Raw genomic sequence first — 16,528 nt, forward strand, 5'->3', positions numbered from 1 at the left:
TCGGATATGAGAATTGCTACTCCAGCTTTCTTTTGGTTTCCATTTGCATGGAATATCTTTTTCCATCCCCTTACTTTCAGTCTGTATGTGTCTCTAGGTCTGAAGTGGGTCTCTTGTAGACAGCATATATATGGGTCTTGTTTTTGTATCCATTCAGCCAATCTGTGTCTTTTGGTGGGAGCATTTAGTCCATTTACATTTAAGGTAATTATCGATATGTATGTTCCTATTCCCATTTTCTTAATTGTTTTGGGTACGTTATTGTAGGTCTTTTCCTTCGTTGTGTTTCTTGCCTAGAGAAGTTCCTTTAGCATTTGTTGTAAAGCTGGTTTGGTGGTGCTGAACTCTCTCAGCTTTTGCTTGTCTGTAAACGTTTTAATTTCTCCATCAAATCTGAATGAGATCCTTGCTGGGTAGAGTAATCTTGGTTGCAGGTTTTTCTCTTTCATCACTTTAATTATGTCCTGCCACTCCCTTCTGGCTTGTAGAGTTTCTTCTGAGAGGTCAGCTGTTATCCTGATGGGGATTTGCTTGTGTGTTATTTGTTGTTTTTGCCTTGCTGCTTTTAATATGATTTCTTTGTGTTTAATTTTTGACAGTTTGATTAATATGTGTCTTGGCGTATTTCTCCTTGGATTTATTCTGTATGGGACTCTCTGTGCCTCCTGGACTTGATTAACTATTTCCTTTCCCATATTAGGGAAGTTTTCAACTATAATCTCTTCAAATATTTTCTCAGTCCCTTTCTTTTTCTCTTCTTCTTCTGGAACCCCTATAATTCGAATGTTGGTGCGTTTAATGTTGTCCCAGAGGTCTCTGAGACTGTCCTCTGTTCTTTTCATTCTTTTTTCTTTATTTTGCTCTGCAGCAGTTATTTCCACTATTTTATCTTCCACCTCACTTATCCGTTCTTCTGCCTCAGTTATTCTGCTATTGATCCCATCTAGAGTATTTTTTATTTCATGTATTGTGTTTTTAATCGATGCTTGATTCATCTTTAGTTCTTCTAGGTCCTTGTTAACTGTTTCTTGCATTTTGTCTATTCTATTTCCAAGATTTTGGATCTGGGAAATAGAATCTTGGATCATCTTTACCATCATTATTCTGAATTCTTTTTCAGGTAGACTGCCTATTACGTCTTCATTTGTTAGATCTGGTGGGTTTTTATCTTGTTCCTTCTCCTGCTGTGTGTTTTTCTGTCTTCTCATTTTGCTTATGTTACTGTGTTTGGGGTCTCCTTTTTGCAGGCTGCAGGTTCGTAGTTCCCGTTGTCCCCAGTGGCTAAGGTTGGTTTAGTGGGTTGTGTAGGCTTCCTGGTGGAGGGGACTAGTGCCTGTGTTCTGGTGGATGAGGCTGGATCTTGTCTTTCTGGTGGGCAGGTCCACGTCTGGTGGTGTGTTTTGGGGTGTCTGCGGACTTTTTATGATTTTAGGCCGCCTCTCTTCTAATGGGTGGCGTTGTGTTCCTGTCTTGCTAGTTGTTTGGCTTAGGGTGTCCAGCACTGTAGCTTGCTGGTCGTTGAGTGAAGCTGGGTGCTGGTGTTGAGATGGAGATCTCTGGAAGATTTTTGCCGTTTGATATTATGTGGAGCTGGGAGGTCTCTTGTGGACCAGTGTCCTGAAGTTGGCTCTCCCACCTCAGAGGCACAGCACTGACTCCGGGCTCCTCAATTTGGGATGATGTGTTGTCTATTCATGTATTCCACAGATGCAGGGTACATCAAGTTGATTGTGGAGCTTTAATCCGCTGCTTCTGAGGCTGCTGGGAGAGGTTTCCCTTTCTCTTCTTTGTTCTCACAGCTCCTGGGTCTCAGCTTTGGATTTGGCTCCGCCTCTGCGTGTAGGTCGCCGGAGGGCGTCTGTTCTTTGCTCAGACAGGACAGGGTTAAAGGAGCAGCCTCTTCGGGGATTCTGGCTCACTCAGGCCGGGCGGGAGGGAGGGGCACGGAGTGCGGGGCGAGCCTGCAGCGGCAGAGGTCGGCGTGACGTTGCACCAGCCCGAGGCGCGCCGTGCGTTCTCCCAGGGAAGCCGCCCCTGGATCCCGGGACCCCGGCAGTGGCGGGCTGCACAGGCTCCCGGAAGGGCGGTGTGGACAGTGACCTGCGCTCGCGCACAGGCTTCTTGGCGGCGGCAGCAGCAGCCCCAGCGTCCCACGCCCGTCTCTGGGCTCCGCGCTTTCAGTCGTGACTCGCGCCCGTCTGTGGAGCCCTTAAATTTAAGCAGCGCTCTTAATCCCCTCTCCTCGCGCACCAGGAAACCAAGAGGGAAGAAAAAGTCTCTTGCCTCTTCGGCAGCTCCAGAGTTTTCCTGGACTCCCTGCCGGCTAGCTGTGGCACATTAGCCCCCTTCAGGCTGAGTTCTCGCCGCCAGCCCTAGTCCTCTCCCTGCGCTCTGACCGAAGCCCGAGCCTCAGCTTCCAGCGCCGCCCGCCCTGGTGGGCGAGCAGACAAGCCTCTCGGGCTGGTGAGTGCCGCTCGGCACCGATCCTCTGTGCGGGAATCTCTCCGCTTTGCCCTACCCAGGTATGTGGGGAGTTTCTTGCCTTTTGGGAGGTCTGGGGTCTTCTGCCAGCATTCAGTAGGTGTTCTGTAGGAGTTGTTCCACGTGTAGCTGTATTTCTGGTGTATCCGTGGGGAGGAAGGTGATCTCCGCGTCTTACTCTTCCGCCATCTTATAACTCTCCTCTTTGTACATTCTGGATACAAGTCCTTTATCAGATGTGTGATTTGCAAATATTTTCTAGCAGTCTGTGGCTTTCATTCTCTTAACAATGTATTTCACAGAGCAAGTTTTTAATTTTAATAACATCCAACTTAGCCAATTTTTCATGGATCATTCTTTTGGTTTTTGTACCTAAAAGGTCATAACCAATGTATATCATACTAGTTTTCTTCTTGAGATGTCTATGTGTAAAGAGAGATGTCCAGTTGTTTCAGTACTATTTATTGGAAAGACTACTCTTTCTCCATTGAACTGCCTTTGCACATTTGTCAAAAATCAGGTGATTATGTGGTATCTTTATGTGGTATCTTTATTCTTTTCCATTTATCTATGTATTTATTCTTTCACCAAAACTGCACTGTCTCTAAAAGAAGTATAAGGCATGTCTTTTTTTAAAATTTAATTTTTATTTTATATTGGGGTATAGTTGATTCACAATGTTGTGTAGGTTTCAGGTGTATAGCAAGGTGAATCGGTTATACATATATCCATTCTTTTTCTGGTTCTTTTCCCATATAGGGTATTACAGAATACCGAGCAGAGTTCCCTGTGCTATCAGTAGGTCCTTGTGATTATATTTTATATATAGTAGTGTGTATATATATATATATATATATATAGTAGTGTGTATATGTTAATCCCAACCTCCTAATTTATCTTTCCCCCGATGATTCCCCTTTGGTAACCGTAAGTTTGTTTTTGAAGTCTGTATAAATAAGTTCATGTGTATCATCTTTTATTTTTTATAGCCATTATTTTGTATTTCATTATTAATTTATTTTTGGCCATGCCACACAGCTTACAGGTGTATCATCTTTTTCGATTCCAAATATAAGTGATATCATATTTGACTATCTCTGACTTCACTTAGTATGATAATCTCTAGATCCAATCATGTTGCTGCAAATGGCATTGATTATTTTTTATGGCTGAGTAATATTCCATTGTGTGCACATATACATACATATGTAGGTATGTGTATATGTGTGTGTACAAACATATATATATATATATACACACACATACACCATATCTTCTTTATCCATTCAACTGTCGATGGACATTTAGGTTGCTTCCATGTCTTGGCTATTGTAAACAGCACTGCAGTGAACATTGGGGTGCATGTGAACCATGGTTTTCTCTGGCTATATGCTCAGGAGTGGGATTGCTGGATCATATGGTAGCTCTATTCATACTGTTCTCCATAGTGGCTGTACCAATTTACATTCCCCAAATCAGCATAGGAGGGTTTCCTTTTCTCCACACCCTCTCTAGCATTTATTGTTTGTAGACTTTTTGATGATGGCCATTCTGACTGGTGTGAGGTAGCTGCAGTTTTGACTTGCATTTCTCTAATAATTAGTGATGTTGAGCATCTTTCCATGTGCTTTTTGGCTATCTTTATGTCTTCCTTGGTGAAATGTCTACTTAGGACTTCTGCCCATTTTTTGATTGGGTTGCTTTTTTTTTTTTGATATTGACCTGCATGTACTGTTCGTAGATTTTGGAGATTAATCCCTTGTCAGTTGCATTGTTTGCAAATATTTTCTTGCATCCTGTAGTTTGTCTTCTCATTTTGTTGATGGTTTCCTTTACTGTGCAAAAGCTTTTAAGTTTAACTAGGTCCCATTTGTTTAGCTTTGTTTTTATTTATTTCCATTTCTCTAGGAGACGGATTGAAAAAGATCTTGCTGGGATTTATGTCAAAGAGTGCTCTGCCTGTGTTTTCCTCTAGGAGTTTTATAGTGTCTGGTCTTACATTTAGGTCTTAAATTGATATGTGTATGGTATTAAAGAATGTTCTAATTTCATTCTTTTACATGCAGCTGTCCAGTTTTCCCAGCACCACTTATTGAAGAGGCTGTCTTTCCTCTATTGTATATTCTTGCCTCCTTTGTTGTAAATTAATTGACCATAGGTGCATGGGTTTATTTCTGGGCTTTCCATCCTGTTCCACTGATTTATATTTCTGTTTTTGTGCCAGTATCATACTGTTTTTCTCACTGTAGCTTTGTAGTATATAGTCTGACGTCAGGGAGCTTGATTCCTCCAGCTTTCTTCTTCTTCCTCAAGATTGCTATTTGGGGTCTTTTGTGTTTCCATACAAATTGTAAAATTTTTTGTTCTGTGAATAATGCCATTAGTAATTTCATAGAGATTGCACTGGATCTGTAGCTTGCCTTGGGTGGTATGGTTATTGTAACAATATTCTTTCAATACAAGAACACAGTATATCTTTCCATCTGTTTGTGTCTTCTTCAACTTCTTTCATTAGTTTCTTACAGTTTTCAAAGTACATGTCTTTCTTTGGCCTCCTTATGTAGTGTTTCTTAAATTTTCGTGAAACTATTTCAGTTTTTTTCTTAGGACACAAAACAAGCATGAATCATATCAAGAAAGCTCTGTTTAACTCCAGGCCACTAAGGTTTCATCATTAAATTTTTCTAGAAATTGTACAGTTTGAGTTATCAGTTTTAGATGTGTGATCCACGATAACTGAGTTATTCACTGTATATGGTGTGAGATTAGGGTTGAGGTTTATTTTTTCAATATGAGGTCCAGTTGTTTCAGCACCATTTGTTGAAAAGAATTTTCTTGCTCTCATTGTATTTCCTTGGCAGATTTGTTCAAAATCAATCATATGGGTGCACTACTATTTCTGGACTGTCTATTCCATTAAAGTATATGTCTATCACACTGGTTTTTTTTTTTTTTGTGGTACGCGGGCCTCTCCCGTTGAGGAGCACAGGCTCTGGATGCACAGGCTCAGCGGCCATGGCTCACAGGCCCAGCCGCTCTGCGGCATGTGGGATCCTCCCCGACCGGGGCACGAACCCGCATCCGCTGCATTGGCAGGCGGACACTCAACCACTGCACTACCAGGGAAGCCCTATCACACTGTTTTAATTACTGTAGCTTACTATAACGTCTTGCTAACTACTTTTATACTCCAAGGATCAACACTTTCAAAATAGCCTTGACTATCCTGGCCTTTCCACTTCCATAAATTTTAGAATCAAATTGCTAAAATCTCTTGGGATTTTGATTGAGATTGCATTGAGGCTCCACATTAATTTTGTAAAATTTGACATTCTCTCAGTAATATTTTGCAGTTTTCAGCATACACCTCTTGTACAGATTGTCTTATACTCATCTGTAAATATTTCATGTTTATGATATTGCAAATGGTATTTTTACTTAATCCAATTATCAGTTGCTAGTATACTATATAGAAATACTATCAACTGTGTATATTAACACTGTGTCCTGCCATCTTACTAAAATCACTCATCAGTTTGCATAGTTTTTTGTAGATTCCTTGGATCTTCTACTTAGATGATCATGTTATCTACAAATACATATAGTCTTCTTCATTCCTTTTCAATCTGTTCATTTTACTTATTTTTTCTTACCTTATTGCATTAGTTAAGATCTCCCACACAAAATTAAATATTGAGCTGGTGAGAGCAGACATCCTTGTTTCTTTCTTTTCTATCATGGACATAAAGCATTTAGCCTTATGGATGATGTCAGCTGTAGGTTTTTCATCAGGTTGAGGAATTTTTCTTCCTACTGAGTAAGTGAAAAAGACATAAGTAAGTGGTGAGGTATATTATCAGTTGTGGCCATAGTGTACTGTCAGTGCAATGCAATTCCAAGCAAACTTCCAAAAGGCTTTTTGGTAGATATTGAAAAGCTGTTGCTAAAATTCTTATGGAAATGTAAAGGACCTAGAAATGCTAAAACAACTTTAGAAGACTGTTTGAAGAGTTGGAGGGATTATACTAGCTGACTTCAAGAGTTGTTCTAAAGCTACAGTAATCAAAAACTGTGATGTTAGAGTCAAGATAAATGAACAATAGACTAGACTAGAATAGAGAAACTACAAATAGATATGGTTAGTTGACTTTCAACAAAGAAGGAAAAATTACTTGATGGAGAATAAATACCTATTGAAAAAAAGTTGATATTGATATTCAAAAGAAGATAAATTCATGTCTTGCAATATTTAAAAAAATTAACTCAAACTCTGGATCTAAATATAATACCTAAAACTATAAAATTTCTAGAATAAACTGTAGGAGAAAAGCTTTCTTACCAAAAGGAGAAACTGACTTTATCCAAGTTAAGGACTTCTGCTCTTCTAAAGATACTGTTAAGAAAATGAAGAGACAGGCCACAGAGTGGTAGAAAATATCTTCAGTCAGTCAGTCACATATATCTGATAAAGGACTTGTGTCCAGAATATATAAAGAACATTTTATGGCTAGAAGTCCCAACATAATATGTATTATGTTTTGGATAAAAGAATAGAGAGAGAATGAAAAGCAATACGAGTAACACAACAGGGCTTCCCTGGTGGTGCAGTGGTCAAGAATGCAGGGGACATGATCCCTGTTCTGGGAAGATCCTACGTGCTGCGGAGCAACTAAGCCTGTGTGCCACAACTACTGAGCCTGCACGCCTAGAGCCTGTGCTCTGCAACAAGAGAAGCCCCTGCGCAGCAATGAAGACCTAATGCAGCCAAAAATTAATAATTAATTTTAAAAAATAAAGTACCACAACAGCACCAAAGCTATATTGACGCATTGTGTATACACCTCAGGGCACTGTCAGTAAAGAGAAAAATCTACGTATTCACATCTTTGCCTCAGACCTGCTTCAGGGATTCAGGTAACAACACTAGGTTTTCTAACAACAATATTGGAAACAAGAAGGCAGTGGAACGCTTGCAAAGTACAGATGGAAATTCTTTGATTCTAGAATTCTATGCCCCCAGAGACTGGTCAGGTAAGGGTGAGTTTGAACTCAGAAGTGCTAGAGTTTATAGGCTGTGTCTGAAAATACCTACTTTTTAGAGGCTGAATTACATCAGGAAAAAAAGTTAATCCAGAAAGAAGCAGGAGTATGTGTGAAGATACAGTTAACAGAAGTGAGAACTACTCGTTGCTAGGTCTAAATAAGTATTTATTACGAAAAGAAAGGAATCTTAACAATAATATGAACTAATATTCTAGGCATTTTCCACACGGACATTGGGGTGGAGGCGAGGGGAAGAAAACTGAACGTGTGTGAAATTTTCACATTGGTCTGGAGGACACATAGTTGGTTACTCATTAGCTGATTCCAGACTTTAAATGAAATAAAAACTACAGCAAGTTACAGAATTACCTCGCATAGGGACTGCTCAGTTAATGATGTTGGACCATAACAGCAGCTCTTGAAATAGTATACCATTTTTTGGACACTACTCTTTTTTTTTTCCAGCATAATGACATCACCTAAAAACACACTAAGTAAATGCCCTCTGAGACGTGGTGTTTTCTAAGATGTTACATTTTCAAGCAGGGCCCTTCACCAATTTGCTAGACACACTTTCTAGTCAGAGAATATCATATGAAACAAATTTAAACTGCAGGTCATGGTTCACTGAGCCACAGCATTTTTATTGGTGAATTTATGCCAAGTGAGAAGGATGAAGAGTTGCTTCTTCAGTCTGTGCACTTTTTCCATATGTTTCTAGGCTTACCCTTTATTTTTCCTAGATTGCTGCTTTTCTGTTCTTTGATTTTATTCATAAGAGTTTGCATCGTAAAAACATAAACTCCAATTGTTAACTAAGAAAGAGGTGCAGAATGATGAATGCACCTTCCAAAGAGCAAGCCCTGGCCTTCTTCTCCACCGAACACCACCTACTCTAAACTTTTCTCTTCATTCTATGGAGGGTACAATAAATCTGTATTACATTATGTATTTATTGGGTTTTAAAGTATTATCATCTCATATAAAGTTAGTTGTTCAATTGTTCAATGTACATATTTCAATTTGTGCAAATTATGTGGGTCTCTAGGCTTGAAATGAAGCACATCTAATTTTTCCCATTCCCAGTTGACAGCCATGGGTTTATCTATTTCAGCTCTAACATGTAAAAGAGCTTACAAGTCCTCGCTCTTGGCAGTGCAAGAAAAAGCTAGGAAAAGTGAAAACCAACAACTGTTCTTGAGGCTATCAAAGAACTGCAGTCACAAGGCAAACTGTCCCTCTAAAATCAGAGAGGTTGGTCCATCCAGAGAAATGTAGCACTAGAAATTTGCTTACCTGGAGGGGAAGCCACAAGTTGTATAAACACTTCCTTTAGTAGTAATCTTGACAATTTGCTGTAAACTGAGTGCTAACTAGCTTAATCTCGGCACATTCCTGGGGGCTGAAATCAGAGAGTACTTACACTGTTTTGGGCTTTCCTTCTAGGAACCCTACAGCTTTGCACAGTATCGATTCAAGAAAAATCTCCTGCGGCTCTGACAAGGGAAGGGGGAAAGCAGCAAGGGTAAGCCTCTCATTTTTTTCTCTGTAACAAAGACTGACTTATCTCACCTGGGGAAAGAGATTTCCTTCCCCTTGTAGTCCCTTCTAGCATTTGTATTTCACCTAAGAGCAGAAAGACAAAGTTAACAGGGGACAGAACTTCAAGGAAATATACTGGGAACTTGGTACAAGGAAGATGGGAGGAGCTACTATGTGCCTTGAAGAGGGACAGAAACAGTTGGGAAGGCCACTCCCTGAGACAAAGCTCCACTAAAAGACTATTTCTTACCTCCTCTGCACCCAACAAACATAGCAGAGAATTATAACTGAAAAGCTATAAAACATAGCCCCCCTCTGAGAAGTATGAATAGGACAAAGAAAAGCCTTAAAGCCAAAAGAGGAAACAAATAATGACACTAGGTAGTAGAGACTCCACATTCCTCTGTAGCTATAGCAAACATTAAAACAGTCCAACTCATATCCAGATTACCATAAATCCTGCCCCTAAAAGGTCTATTTACCTGTAGCTACTATTGCTACATGACAACTTTTACCTTTTTATTAAAAGGCTACCGAAAGGCAGTTTGGGGAGAAAAAGCAATCATCATAAGAGGTAAGGCATTTGGAATATAACCATGATTAATATGTTAATAAAAAAATAGCATGCAAGATCAAATGGGTAATGTCAGCAGAGTTGTGGAGATTTCAAAAGTAAATGTTAGAAATCAAAAACAGAGTTAAAGAATGCTTTGGGTGGCTCATAAGTAGACTTAAGGAAAGAATCAGTAAACTTGAAGATAGATCAAGAACTAGCAGAAAGAGAGAATGGGGCAGAAGAAGAAATGTTTGAGGGAGGTACTAATTGCTGAGATGGTACCAAAGTTATTGACAGACACCAAACCACAATTTTCAGAAGCTCAGAGAACACTGAGTAAGATAAATACCAAAAACAACCACACCTAGGTGTATTATCTTCACCTGTAGAAAACCAGAGACAAAGAAAATCCTGAAAGAAACTAAAGAGGGAAGAAAACCTTCCCCATATAGGAACAAGGGTAAGGACACAGCAAACTTCTCATCAGAATATTCTTATCAGAATCCAGGGAAGCAAAAGTAGAATACTGTAAAATGTTTAAAGAAAATGGCCAACATAGAATTCAATGCAATGTCTAGCAAAAGTATTTTTTTAAAGTAAAGGAGACAGAGACTTTCTCAGACAAAAACATAGCAAACTTGTTACCAGCAGCACAGTCCTATTAAAAAACTAAAAGAATTTCTTCAGGCAGATGGAAATTATCTACATTAAGAACTTGGATCTACCTAAAGAAAAGAAGAGTGTCTGTCAGAGAAGGAATAGAGGTAAATATTTTATTCTTTATTCATCTAAAAGACATCTTTTTGTTCAAGCAATAAAGGAACAATGTATTGGGTAACTATAGCATATCAGTAAGTGAAATGTATTAAAGAAATGTCACAAAGGATGGTTGGAGGAATTGAGAATACTGTTATACAGTCCCTGTACTATACATGAAGTTGCATAATGTTACTTGAAAGTCAATTTAGATTGTTTGTAATCTATGTATTGTGAACCCTAAGAAAATCACTAAAAACATTTTAAAAGGAAATATGATACATTAAGAGGAGATAAAAGAGAATCATATAAAATTCTCAATTAGAACCAAAGGAGACAGAGAAACAGGAGGTAAAAAGAAGGAAAGAACAAATATAATGTTTAGAAAATAGTTTCAAAGATGGCAGATTTTAATCAAACTATACCAATAATCACTTTAAATATAAACAGTTTAACAATAAAGTCCAGGATTGTCAGACCAGAGGAAAAAAGCAGAATTATGTGCCATCTAGAAGAAACCCACTTTAAATATAAAGACTCCAGCTAAAGTAAAGCAATGGTAAATGATATAACAGGCTAACATTAATCAAAATTAAGCTTCAGTAACTATATTAATGTCAGATGAAACAGATTGTCAGGGATTAAAGAAGGATGTTACATAATGAGAGGGAAGTCAGTTCTCCAAGAACACATAAAAAATCATAAACATGTATGTAACTAACAAAAGAGCATCAAAATGCATGAGACTATGGAGACTTCAACACAACTCTGTCGGTAATTGATAGATTAGGTTAGGCAGGCCAAAAATCAGTAAAAACAGAAGTGACCTGGACAGCACTATAAATCAATTTGATCAAATTGACATAAGTAGAATACTCCATCAAACAAGAGTAGAATGCACATTCTTCTCAAGAACACATGAAATAGTCACCAAAATAGAAAGAATGATATACTAGGCCATAACATACACCTTAACATTTTTAAAAGAATAGAAATCATGTAGAGTATGCTCTCAGATTACCACAGAATCAAACAAGAAATCACTAACAGAAAGATATAGCTGGAAAATTCCCCAATATTTGGATATTAAACAGCACACTTCTAAGTAATCACTAGGTCAAATAAGTTTCAAAGAAATTTTAAACTAAATGAAAATATAACATCAAAATGTACTTAGAGGGAGATTTATAGCATTAAGAACATATATTAGAAAAGAAGACAGATATTTGCAGTTGATTACCTAAATCTCCATCTAAGAAAACTACAGTAAGAAGAACAAATTGAACCTAAAGCAAGCAGAGGAAAGAAATTATAAAAACTAGAGGAGAAAGCAACAGAAGTTAAACTAGGAAAACACAGAGAAAAATGAATGAAACCAATAAGTGTTTATTTGAAAAGATTAATAAAAATTGATCAGGCTCTACACAGCTCAATCTGAAAAAGATGATACAAATTACAAATATCAGGAATGAGACAGGGGTCATGCTACTCCCAAGGACATTAAAAGGACAAAAAGAAGTACTATGAACAACTCCATGCCCACAAATTTGATAACTTAGATAAAATGATCTAATGTCTTAAATTACAAAAATTACCAAATCTCACTTAAGGAGAGACATAGATAATCTGAATGGTACCACAGCTATTAAAGAAATTGAGTTCATCATTTACAGCCTTCCAAAAGTGAAATCACCAGGTTCAGGTGATTTAACTGGTGAATTCAACCACACTTTTAAAGAAAAAATGATACCAATACTCCACAATATCTTTAAAATTTTCTCTTCATGAGGGAACACATCCCAACTCATTTTATGAGGCCATCATTACCCTAAAGCAAAAACTTGGTAAAGACACTACAAGAAAGAAAACTACAGGCCCATATAGCTCATAAACATAGACAAAAGATTTTTAACACAATACAAGTAAATGGACTATAGCAATTGACTATAGCACTACTGAGCAGAGTTCATTCCAGGGAGTCAAGGACAGTTTGATATCACAAATCAATCAATCTCACTATGTTAGCAGGCTGAATAAAACCATATTCTCATATCAACAGATACAGACATTTAACAAAATGTAGCACCCATTTAGGATTTTTAAAAATTAGAATTAAAGGGAATTTCCTTAACCAGTGAAGGATATATTAAAGAACCCCTATAGCTAACAGTATAAGACACTGAATACTTGCTTCCTAAGTTTTGGACCAAAAAAATATGCCATCTCTTACTACATACATTCAATATTATAATAGAAATCCCAGGGTAGTGCAATAAGAAAAGAAAAAGAATAAAAGTTACACAGCTTGGAAAGGAAGCATGGATTACATGTCTATGTAGAAACTCTATCATGTTATAAAAAACAAATAAACCCTTGGAATTAATAAGGGGTATACAGCAAGGTTACAGGATACAAGCTCAGTGTACAAAACTCAACTGCTTTCCTTTACATAAGCAAACAAACAATGGAAATTAAAAACATTTTAAACACACCATATATAATAGCACCTAAAAAGGAACTACTTAGCTGTAAATCAAAAAAATATCGACAGGCTCTGTATGTGGAAAACTATAAAACACTGGTAAGATAAATCAAAAAAAGATCTAGATAAATGAAGAGAGTCAAAACTCATGCATTAGAAGTTTCATAATTGTTAAGATGTCAGTTCTTCCCAATTTGTTCTATAGAGTTGCTGAAATCCCAATCAGAGTCCCAGCAAGCTGTTTTTGGTAAGTAATTCTAAAATTGATAGGGAAAAGCAAAAGACAGAGAACAGTTCCACAATACCGAATCAAGAAGGACAAAGTTGAAGGGCTCATATTACCAAACTTCAAGACATAATAGGAGTTGAGGAAGATGGCTGAAGAGTAAGACGCGGAGATCACCCTCCTCCCCACAAATACATCAGAAATACATCTACACGTGGAACTGCTCCTACAGAACACCTACTGAATGCTGGCAGAAGACCTCAGACCTCCCAAAAGGCAAGAAACTCCCCCACGTACCTGGGTAGGGCAAAAGAAAAAGCAGAGACAAAAGAATAGGGACAGGACCTGCACCTCTGGGAGGGAGCCGTGAAGGAGGAAAGGTTTCCACACACTAGAAGCCCCTTCGCGGGCGGAGACTGCAGTTGGCGGAGGGGGAAGCTTCGGAGCCACGGAGGAGAGCGCAGCCACAGGGGTGTGGAGGGCAAAGCGGAGAGATTCCCGCACAGAGGATCGGTGCCGACCAGCACTCACCAGCCCGAGAGGCTTGTCTGCTCACCCGCTGGGTCGGGCGGGGGGCTGGGAGCTGAGGCTCGGGCTTCGGTCGGAGCGCAGGGAGAGGACTGGTGGGGTGAACACAGCCTGAAGGGGTTAGTGCACCACGGCTAGCCGGGAGGGAGTCCGGGAGAAGTCTGGAGCTGCCGAAGAAGCAAGAAACTTTTTCTTGCCTCTTTGATTCCTGGTGCGCAAGGAGAAGGGATTAAGAGCGCTGCTTAAAGGAGCTCCAGAGACGGGTGCAAGCCATGGCCAACAGCATGGACCCCAGAGACGGACATGAGAAGCTAAGGCCACTGCTACCGCCACAAAGAAGCCTGTGTGCGAGCACAGGTCACACTGCACACCTCCCCTCCCAGGAGCCTGTGCAGCCCGCCACTGCCAGGGTCCCGTGATCCAGGGACAACTTCCCTGGGAGAACGCACAGCATGCCTCAGGCTGGTGCAATGTCTTGCTGGCCTCTGCCGCCGCAGGCTCGCCCCACATCCGTACCCCTCCCTCCCCCCAGCCTGAATGAGCCAGAGCCCCCGAATCAGCGGCTCCTTTAACCCCGTCCTGTCTGAGCAAAGAACTGACGCCCTCTGGAGACCTACACGCAGAGGCGGGTCCAAATCCAAAGCTGAACCCCGGGAGCTGTACAAACAAAGAAGAGAAAGGGAAATCTCTCCCAGCAGCCTCAGGAGCAGCAGATTAAATCGCCACAATCAACTTGATGTACCCTGCATCTGTGGAATACCTGAATAGACAACGAATCATCCCAAATTGAAGAGGTGGAATTTGAGAGCAAGATTTATTATTTTTTCCCCTTTTCCTCTTTTTATGAGTGTGTATGCTTCTCTGTGAGATTCTGTCTGTATAGCTTTGCTTTCACCATGAGTCCTAGGGTTCTGTCCATCCGTTCTTTGCTTTTTGTTTTCAAAAAAATTTTTTTCTTAATATTTTTTAATAACTTTATTTTGTTTTATATTTATTTTATTTTATTCTCTTTCTTTCTTTGTTTCTTTCTATTTTTTCTCCCTTTTTTCCTGAGCTGTGTGGATGAAAGGCTCTTGGTGCTCCAGCCAGGAGTCAGTGCTATGCCTCTGAGGTGGGAGAGCCAAGTTCAGGACACTCGTCCACAAGAGGCCTCCCAGCTCCACATAATATCAAACGGCGAAAATCTCTCAGAGATCTCCATCTCAACGCCAAGACCCAGCTCCACTCAACGACCAGCAAGCTACAGTGCTGGACACCGTATGCCAAACAACTAGCAAGACAGGAACACAAACCCACCCATTAGCAGAGAGGCTGCCAAAAATCATAATAAGGCCACAGACACCCCAAAACACACCACCAGACGTGGACCTGCCCACCAGAAAATCAAGATCCAGCCTCAGCCACCAGAACACAGGCACCAGTCCCCTCCACCAGGAAGCCTACACAACCCACTGAAGCAACCTTAGCCACTGGGCACAGACACCAAAAACAACGGGAACGACAAACCTGCAGCCTGCAAAAAGGAGACCCCAAACACAGTAAGATAAGCAAAATGAGAAGACAGAAAAACACACAGCAGATGAAGGAGCAAGATAAAAACCCACAAAACCTAACAAATGAAGAGGAAATAGGCAGTCTACCTGAAAAAGAATTCAGAATAATGAGAGTAAAGATGATCCAAACTCTTGGAAATACAATAGAGAAAATGCAACAAACATTTAACAAGGACCTAGAAGAACTAAAGAGGAAACAAGCAATGATGAACAACACAATAAATGAAATTAAAAATACTCTAGAAGGGATCAATAGCAGAATAACTGAGGCACAAGAACGGATAAGTGACCTGGAAGATAAAATAGTGGAAACAACTACTGCAGAGCAGAATAAAGAAAAAAGAATGAAAAGAACTGAGGACGGTCTCAGAGACCTCTGGGACATTAAACGCACCAACATTAGAATTATAGGGGTCCCAGAAGAAGAAGAGAAAGAAAGGGACGGAGAAAATATTTGAAGAGATTATAGTTGAAAACATCCCTAATATGGGAAACGAAATAGGTAATCAAGTCCAGGAAGCACACAGAGTCCCATACAGGACAAATCCAAGGAGCAACACACAAAGACAGATATCAAAGTATTAAAAATTAAATACGAAGAAAAAATATTAAAAGCAGCAAGGGAAAAACAACAAATAACACACAAGGGGATCCCCATAAGGTTAACAGCTGATCTTTCATCAGAAACTCTGCAAGCCAGAAGGGAGGGCAGGACATGTTTAAAGTGATGAAGGAGAAAAACCTACAACCAAGGTGACTCTACCCAGCGAGGAACTCATTCAGATTTGATGGAGAAATTAAAATCTTTACAGACAAACAAAAGCTGAGAGAGTTCGGCACCACCTAGCCAGCTTTACAACAAATGCTAAAGGAACTTCTCTAGGCAAGAAACACAAGAGAAGGAAAAGACCTACAATAACAAACCCAAAACAATTAAGAAAATAGGCATAGGAACATACATATAGGCATAGGAACATACATATTGATAATTACCTTAAATATAAATGGATTAAATGCTCCCACCAAAAGACACAGATTGGCTGAATGGATACAAAAACCAGACCCATATGTATGCTGTCTACAAGAGACCTACTTCAGATCTAGGGACACATACAGACTCAAAGTGAGGGGATGGAAAAAGATATTCCATGCAAATGGAAATCAAAAGAAAGCTGGAGTAGCAATTCTCATATCAGACAAAATAGACTTTAAAATAAAGACTATTACAAGAGACAAAGAAGGACACTACATAATGATCAAGGGATTGATCCAAGAAGATATAACAATTGTAAATATTTATGCACCCAACATAGGAGCACCTCAATACATAAGGCAAATACTAACAGCCATAAAAGGGGAAA

The sequence above is a fragment of the Mesoplodon bidens genome (assembly GCF_964165515.1).
Source record: "Mesoplodon bidens genome assembly, chromosome: 1".
Lineage (NCBI taxonomy): Eukaryota > Metazoa > Chordata > Mammalia > Artiodactyla > Ziphiidae > Mesoplodon > Mesoplodon bidens.